Source organism: Salmo salar, chromosome ssa09 (genome assembly GCF_905237065.1).
Source record: "Salmo salar chromosome ssa09, Ssal_v3.1, whole genome shotgun sequence".
Classification (NCBI taxonomy): domain Eukaryota; kingdom Metazoa; phylum Chordata; class Actinopteri; order Salmoniformes; family Salmonidae; genus Salmo; species Salmo salar.
In genome coordinates this window covers 156050484-156057746 of record NC_059450.1, presented here as the reverse complement: position 1 = coordinate 156057746, position 7263 = coordinate 156050484, and the positions used below count along the sequence as shown (strand labels likewise).

General features: G+C 39.5%; 1 non-coding gene across 1 annotated transcript; it reads right to left on the bottom strand.

The window, feature by feature from the left end:
- Positions 1 to 4929: 4929 nt before the first annotated feature.
- Positions 4930 to 5001, bottom strand: trnae-uuc (transfer RNA glutamic acid (anticodon UUC)). Its single transcript has one exon. It is a non-coding gene; the product is annotated as a tRNA-Glu (tRNA).
- Between the last annotated feature and the right edge of the window lie 2262 nt (positions 5002 to 7263).

The following is a 7263-nucleotide window of genomic DNA, read 5'->3' as shown; positions in this document are numbered from 1 at the left end:
GAATAGGCCAAAATTCACCCAACTTATTGTGGGAAGCTTGTGGAAGGCTACCTGAAACGTTTGACCCAAGTTAAACAATTTCAAGGCAATGCAACCAAATACTTATTGAGTGTATGTAAACTTCTGACCCACTGGGAATGTGATGAAAGAAATAAAAGCTGAAATAAATCATTCTCTCTACTATTATTCTGACATTTCGCATTCTTAAAATAAAGTGGTGATCCTAACTGACCTAAGAAAGGGAATTTTTACTAGGATTAAATGTCAGGAACTGTGGAAAACTGAGTTTAAATGTTTTTGGCTAAGGTGTATGTTAACTTCCCACTTCAACTGTATATACAACTTAAAAGTTTTACATCCCGACATTTCAACCTGAACGCTTTTGGACATCAGAGCAATGTCGAGGGAATCCTATTTGAGTCAGAAAAAGATACTCATGTGATATGTAAAATTTACAAAACCTTGCAGAGAGTTTATGCAACTGACAATGTCTTAGAATTTATTTTTTTTTACTTTTAGAAAACAAAAAAATAACAAAATGACACATAACTCAAATGTACGCTTAATCGAGTATAAACAAATGTATAGAATTTATTGCACAAGAGAGAAAATTCACAAATTCTACAGCACAAAGGCACAGTCATGTCTTAAGTGTAAAACTAACAATGACTCAATAATTCATGCCTTCCCGAAGTGCTTTAAAGTACAAAAGTTATGGGCGGAGTTAAAAAGTTGACTGTCAGAATTGCTATAATGTAAATTTACTTTTAATCTGTTTATCTGCATATTTCAAGACATGGCATATGAGGGTGCAGTAAGATACCCAATTGGTTGGACAATATTATTTTTCTCACTTATTATTGAAGAAGCTATTTACTTAAATTCTGGAAGTCAAATATTACTTCAATGTTAAGAGAATGGAAGAATCAAATGCTTTATTATTTAGATATTGAAAAAGATTTCTGCGTGTAAGAAACAACCTAAAGTAATGTGGGTCAGAGTCTTACAAGCATTGGAAACAATATTGGGTATGTATATAGTGGGAACCTGTGGGTCTGAGCAAGTGTGATCTCATTAATGTTTGTTTACATGTAAATGTTAAGTTGTCTATTGTTTTTGTCTATGTATGTTTTTTTTAATTGTCAAAAAATAAAATGGAATAAAATTTGACAAAATAACTCGGGGGGGGGGGGAAATGCATTCAATGCAAAAATAAATTCTTCAAGGATACTGATGAATAGGTTTGCTTCAATAGATTTGACGCAGAAGTCAATACATTGCATTCAAGGCAAAACAAAATGGCGATGAAGCTGAAATAGGTAAATTGGTGAAAGGCAGTCAGACACACACACACACACACACACACACACACACACACACACACACACACACTCTGACGTCTGTGCCTGTTTTCTGACCTCCTTTCACAACAAAGTGGAGGCGATCTACCGAAAGCTGCAACAGTCTCATCTTCATCTTACCCACTCGCCATCCCAGGACTTTAATTCCTTCAAGGAATCCACCCTCACAGATAATATTTTTTTTTTTAATTGTGATTTAAAAATAATAATAATAATAATTAACAAAATATTAAGTAAAAACTCAATCCAAAATAAACGGACATTCACAAACCAAAACAACACAAAAAACAAAGGATCCACCACACAACAACACAACACGCGAACAACCACAATCAGTCAGCAAGTCGGGAACCCCCGAGCTCCCCAGCCACAACCGGCACACAAACGCGGCACAAGTAGCCGTCACCACCAGTCAAGCACCACACTCCCCAGATGGTCCTCTAAACTCTGCCAAGTAAGTCTGGTTTTTGTTTGATTTGAAAGTATACTGTTATACCCTGGATCTACACTGGACAAAAATATAAACACAACATGCAACAATTTCTAAGATTTTACCGAGTAACAGTTCATATAAGGAAATTCATGAATTTAAATAAATTCCTTAGGCTCTAACCTATGGGATTCACACAACTGGGAATACAGATATGCATCTGTTAGTCACAGATACCTTACAAAAAAAGCTAAGGGGCATGGATCAGAAAACCAGTCAATATCTGGTGGGACCACCATTTGCCTCATGCAGAGCGACACATCTGGAGTTGATCAGGCTCTGTTGATTGTGGCCTGTGGATTGTTGTCCCACTTCTCTTCAATGGCTGTGTGAAGTTTTCTGGATATTGGCGGGAACTGGAACATGCTGTCGTATACGTCGATCCAGAGCATCCCAAACAGGCTCAAAATGTGACATGTCTGTTGTATGCAGGCCATGGGAAAAACTGGGACTTTTTCAGCTTCCAGGAATTGTGTACAGATCCTTACGACATGGTGCTGTGCATTATCATGCTGAAACATGAGGTGATGGCGGCGGATGAAGTGCACAACAATGGGCCTCAGGATCTCGTCACAGTGTCTCTGTGCATTCAAATTGCCATCGATAAAATGCAATTGTGTTTGTTGTCCGTAGCTTATGCCTGCCCCATACCATAACCCCACCTCCACCATGGGGCCCATACCATAACCCCACCTCCACCATGGGTCCCATACCATAACCCCACCTCCACCATGGGGCCCATACCATAACCCCACCTCCACCATGGGGCCCATACCATAACCCCACCTCCACCATGGGGCCCATACCATAACCCCACCTCCACCATGGGGCCCATACCATAACCCCACCTCCACCATGGGGCCCATACCATAACCCCACCTCCACCATGGGGCCCATACCATAACCCCACCGCCACCATGGGGCATTCTGTTCACAACGTTGACATCAGCTAACCGCTACCCCACACAACTCCATGCACGTTGTCTGCGGTTGTGAGGCCAGTTGGATGTACTGTCAAATTCTCTACAATGACGTTGGAGGCGGCTTATGGTAGATAAACTAACATTAAATTATCTGGCAACAACTCCAGTGTACATCCCTGCAGTCAGCATGCCAATTGAACCCTCCATCAAAACTTGAGATATCTGTGGCATTGTGTTGTGGGACAAAATTGCAAATTTTAGAGTGGCCTTTTATTGTCCCCAGCACAAGGTGCACCTGTGTAATGATCATGCATTTTTAAGTGGTGGATGGATTATCTTGGCAAAGGAGAAATGTTCACTAACAGGGATGTAAACAAATGTGTGCACAACATTTGAGAGAAATAAGCTTTTTGTGCGTATGGAACATTTCTGGGATCTTTTATTTCAGCTCATGAAACATGGGACCAACACTTTACATGTTGCGTTTATATTTTTGTTCAGTGTAGAATCTAGTGGGATGTAACTAGATAGTTCAGTCCTTCAATTTGTTTTTGAGGGTGAATATCATGAGGTTTTTCCAATTAATGGCTATACATTTGTTTGCAGCAATTAGACTTAGATTACAAAACTTTATCTGATGTTGATCACCAATATTAATGGCGGAGATGGATGCATATAAATTCCTAGACACAAGGAAATGATAACACATACTGTACATTATCCCAAAATGGTTTTAGTTGATCACAGGACAAATATGTAATGTAATTCAACGCTGGAGGTAAGGTGGGATTATTCCAAAAAGGGTGCCTGTCGATATTGGTTCTTTGCCCCTGTGTACATTTTCCCAAATACGAATGGAATTGAGAAGGATTGGATCGTCAGATTTTTTTTTATTCAGTGTCTTGGACCCAAAGTAGTGAATATATTTTAGATCACAGGGTATTACATTTATGGCTTCGATACTGTCATGTCCTGATCATACATAGTAAGATGTTATTTTCTATGGTAGAGTTGGTCAGGGTGTGACAGGGGGTGTTTTTCTACATTTTCTATTTCTATGTTCATGTTCTAGTTTTGTATTTCTATGTTGGTTTTGTTTGAGATGGTCTCCAATTAGAGGCAGCTGGTCCTCGTTGTCTCTAATTGGAGATCATACTTAAGTAGGGGTTTTTCCCACCTGGGTTTGTGGGAGATTGTTTTTCAGTAGTGTATGTTTCACCTCTGCGTCACTGGTTTTTTTTGTTGTTGTTGTTGTTGTTGTTGTTGTTGTTGTTGTTGTTGTCAGTTTAGTTTATTGTTTATGTATTGCATAGTTTAACAGTGTTAATAAAATGTGGGACGACACACACGCTGCACTTTGGTCCGCTTCTCCTTATGACAGATACTCCATAAGGATAGTCTGCTGTCCGTTGTTTAAATGAACGCATTTGTTCAACCCAGTAATACATCTTCATATGAGGTAGTCCCAAGACCTCCAGCTTTATAGAATTAGGAGAGAGCACACCATCTCTGAACATCGGGATTCTTTCCTAAAGGAAAGTAAGACATTTTATATGCCTCCTCCATATTCCATGGTATCAATACCACCAGGTATATGTGTCTGTCCGTTTCCACTTAAATTTACATTCTAAACGTGAAATTTCATAATTAGAAACTGCCGTTTATTTCAGTTTTCTCCCGGGTTCACTTTGAATCTTGATACAGAACCATATGTGTCCAACAGTAGTAAAATAAATGACAGAGAATATTCTGATGTTCTGGTAAATCAAGTCAAATGTAATCTGCATATAATGATGTCACATGTTGATCTCCACCAATCTCTGTGCCCTCGGAATGAACCATGAGTTTTCATTATTAATGCTAGGTGTTCTGTGGCTAACGAAAATAAATAACTAGACAGAGAGCATTTGGTCCCTCTTGTTAACGTAAATGATTCAGAGATCTGTCCATTTGTTCGTATTGATGCTTTTGGGGGATTTTACAATAGCTCAATCCCAGGAAATAAATATGGGACCAAAACCAGCCATTTTTAAGACAGCCACCAAATATATATATATATTTTTTTTAAAACATTTTTGGGACATTTAGCAGACGCTCTTATCCAGAGCGACTTACAGTAGTGAATGCATACATTTCATTAAAAAAAATCCCATACTGGTCCCCCGTGGGAATCGAACCCACAACCCTGGCGTTGAAAACACCATGCTCTACCAACTGAGCCCATTCCACACTATTGAATGTTTTGTTCAGCATCATTCAAGTTCCTGGTATGATTAATTATAGTGAAAAAACAGCTGAGATTGTATGAAGGTATCCTGCTCCATTTAAAAAAAAAAAAAAACTATTTGATCTGAGTTAATCAACTTTTGTATTACTGTTTCTATGTGAAAAGCCAATACCTTAGCAATGATTTTGTAAATCACATTCAGAAGTGATACTGAATCCTTATCTTTCTTTTATGAAGGTTGATTGTAGCCAAACATAGTGACTGGGGAAGCTCATTGTTCTCTAGAGCTGTTGTGAGCATAAGTAACATAGGCATTAGTAATTTGGCACTATAAAAATGCCTATAACATTCCACTGGGAATCCATCATTACCAGGAGATTTTCCCCTTTTTGTAGATTATTGATGGCCTCCAACATTTCACTTGCGGTTTTTTATCTATATCTTTCTCTTCTTATTGTCATATCTTCCCCTTTGAATCTTTTTTTATTTAAGTTTGTGATGAAATGTTTTACAGGATCTAGCACCATCTGGGGTTTGAACGTTATGCATGGTACGTTCCTCTTCGTCTTTCTTAATTTGCCAAGCCGGCATTTTCCATTGTACTTTCACGTTGCTCAACATATTGTTGCTTGGATTTCATGGCAGCGATCTTCAGATCGGCTGTTTATTGTGTCATAGTGGAGCATCAAAGTGTTCAACTGTTGAAGGTTATCAGCATTTAAATCTAAACCGTGTTTTCTTTCTATGTTGTGAACTTTCTGTTCTAGTTTTTCACATTTTTAATGGGTCGTTATTTTTTTTTTCTTATGTGATGGGTAAACCATGATACAGCCTATCATATATGTTTTAAGATCTTCCCAGACATCAGTCGGGCATACTTCATTATCTACGTTTATTTCCAGAAACATGTCTATCTGTGTGTTGAGATATGAGGTAAACTCCTTATCTCCAAGTAGCACTGTGTCGAATCGCCTCGTCTTTGTTATCGTCGCAGGAGGTTTGAGCTTTAAACGTGAAGGTCGATGGTCTCTCTTCTAAATACAGAACCGCAACCTTCTCCCTTGTCCCCTAACCTGGTCTCAGAGCGTTTCGTATTATTCTGTATGTAAATCCGAGACACACCGTTTAGTATTACATTTACATTTACATTTAAGTCATTTAGCAGACGCTCTTATCCAGAGCGACTTACAAAATGGTGCATTCACCTTATTATATCCAGTGGAACAACCACTTTACAATAGTGCATCTAAATATTTTAAGGGGGGGGGTTAGAAGGATTACTTTATCCTATCCTAGGTATTCCTTAAAGAGGTGGGGTTTCAGGTGTCTCCGGAAGGTGGTGATTGACTCCGCTGTCCTGGCGTCGTGAGGGAGCTTGTTCCACCATTGGGGTGCCAGAGCAGCGAACAGTTTTGACTGGGCTGAGCGGGAACTGTGCTTCCTCAGAGGTAGGGGGGCGAGCAGGCCAGAGGTGGATGAACGCAGTGCCCTTGTTTGGGTGTAGGGCCTGATCAGAGCCTGAAGGTATGGAGGTGCCGTTCCCTTCACAGCTCCCTAGGCATGTAGTATGATACGTTATGTTTGGTATGGTTACTTAAGGGAAAAGGAGGGAGGTTGGTCACGGTGGGTGGGTGTATAATATCTAGCAACTCAAAGGTTTCTAGTTCGAATCTCATCATAGACAATTTTAGCTAATTAGCAACTTTTCAACGACTTAATACTTTTTGGCTACATTGCAACTACTTAGCATGTTAGCTAACCCTTCCACTAAACTTAACCCTTTAAGGTAACTCCTAAACTTAACCCTAACCTTAACCCTAAACTCTAACCCTAACCCCTAGGCTGCATTCCAAACACTTAAAAGACACACCCTCTACCCTCAGCCCTCAAATGAAGTGGACACTTCTGATGACGTATCATGACGTCTGACCAGTGTACACTTGCAGGGCAAGGGGGCGAGGGAGGAATGAATGACATTTGGTAAATGGACCGCCCTTGCCCACCCGGAAATTCATCAGTAGTTCGTCCCACGGTTGTGTTTTCATCAGGGAACCACCGGTAGCTGTTGTGTGTGTGTTTTATATGAGCAACAATCAATTATGATTTCATTTTATATCTTGGCTAAAAGACAACGCATCCACAGACATCGAATGTTAGCCATCCAATGATATCAGGTTAATCTACAATTATAATAAGTGTGATGTCAGGGAAAGGTATATGCGCTAGCTAACGTTTCCAAAAGCTAACCAAACAAAAACATAA